A 2,197-nucleotide genomic window follows, 5' to 3' on the forward strand; every position below is an offset into this window, starting at 1 on the left:
ATTTAATATAATAAAAAAATTTTAAATGTCCTTTGGTTGTAAATTTTAAAATAGTTCAATATAAAAATAGAGTCATTTATTTATTTTCATATAAAAAAAACAAAAAAAAACTAAGTTTTAATTTGGTTAAAATCAATTTAAATTTTTTTTCAAATATTAATGAGTTAATAGTCATTATTCCTCTTTCACAATTTGGTCTACTTGGCCAAAATCCATGATATATATAGGGGAATTGATTAAATTGGTTACTATTCACAAAAGTATATTGCAATGGATAGAGGTGGATACCTCAAATCAATTGTTCAACCTAATAAGCTTCTTAGACATGGTGATTACCTACTAATGCATTAAAAGTCCAATAGTTAGTAGTAGGTTCAATCAAAAGATTAGCCTCAAACCTTACCTAATAGCTGGTTTGGGTCCTCCCAACTCTTATTTAAAGGTTCCATGCTTTATGTATGTCATGGGAGAAAGTTTTAAATATTTGTTGAAAACCATTTGAACCTTTGGTTTCAAAAATTACATTTCATCTTAGTACACCTCAATCTTGATTTTATCTTGTATTAATTTGAGCTTAAAGTTGTATTAAGATTTTGTAAGATCAATTTTTTTATGAATTGTGACCTTGTGAGGATTGTCGAATATGAAATCACTTACAGAGCTCAAAAGTAGGGATGACAACAGGGTGGGTTCGGGATGGGTCATCCTCATCCCAATCCTATCTTATTTATTTATATTTATTCATTTTTCCAAAAAAAAAAAAAAAAATGTTAAACAAGGTAGGGCATCATTTAATTTATTTATTTTTAAATTTTTATTTTTTTCGATTTTTAAATTTTAAATTTAAATTTTGTTCAAAATAAATATGATTTATAAATAAAGAAATATTAGACATATTTATAATTTATTTTTATGAAAAACAATATTTTACTTATGTTAAAAAAATTGAAAAATAAAAAAATAATTTTTTTTTAAAATTATGTATAATCAAACAAGACAAGAACTAACCAGTCTCGAACTTGTCCCTATTTTTAAAAACTTTTCAAATTTGTCCTGAACCCGTTTATCTTTAGAGAGAATTATGTTTTAGGGGTAGATGGGCCCCCAAATTAACAAAAAGTTCGTGTAACTCTTCAAATTGAGTTGAAGGATATGAAATAGTAACGAACAAATATATCATTTAAGAACACATAAAAAATATTTTATAAAATTAAGTTAAATAATTTTTTTTCAATAATTTTTTTTCAAAAATACTAAATTAAATAAAAGTGGTTTTCAAAAATATTAAATTAAATTTTTTTTTCAAAAATATTAAATTAAATAATTTTTTTTCAAAAATATTAAATTAATAAAACTATTTTAAAAAAATATTAAATTAAATAATTTTTTAAATAGTTAAATAATTTTTTTCAATAATTTTTTTTCAAAAATACTAAATTAAATAAAAGTGGTTTTCAAAATATTAAATTAATTTTTTTTTTTTCAAAAATATTAAATAAATAATTTTTTTTTCAAAAATATTAAATTAAATAAAACTATTTTAAAAAAATATTAAATTAAATAATTTTTTTAAATAGTTAAATAATTTTTTTCAATAATTTTTTTTTCAAAAATACTAAATTAAATAAAAGTGGTTTTCAAAAATATTAAATTAAATTTTTTTTTCAAAAATATTAAATTAAATAATTTTTTCAAAAATATTAAATTAAATAAAACTATTTAAAAAAATATTAAATTAAATAAATTTATTTTAAAAAATATTAAATTAAATAAATTTATTTTTAAAAAATATTAAATTACGTAAAAGTATTTTTTAAAATATTAAATTAAATAAAAAATATTATTTTTTTTTCTCAAAATCAACAAAGAGTATTTTTGGAAATACTGAAGGATAATATCCTTCAACTTAATTTCCATATTTTTATTAAGTCTTGGACTCAATTTGAAGAGTTATACGGACCTTTTGTTAATTTGGGGGCGCATCTACCCCTAAAACATAATTCTCCCTTATCTTTATCTCAAACCCTTCCGGGATTAGGAAAGGGTATTCGAAAAAACGTGTCAAATTACCTTTCCTATTCAAGAGTGAAGTATCTTTTAAGAAAGTGCATTGGAATCATAATTTAATGGACATGGTTTAAACACTTTGTATCAAAGTCTTGTTATAAGGGTCCCTTATAGCCAACCATATTTGTAA

This window comes from Vitis riparia, chromosome 7, assembly GCF_004353265.1.
Source record: "Vitis riparia cultivar Riparia Gloire de Montpellier isolate 1030 chromosome 7, EGFV_Vit.rip_1.0, whole genome shotgun sequence".
In the NCBI taxonomy this organism is placed as follows: Eukaryota; Viridiplantae; Streptophyta; class Magnoliopsida; order Vitales; family Vitaceae; genus Vitis; species Vitis riparia.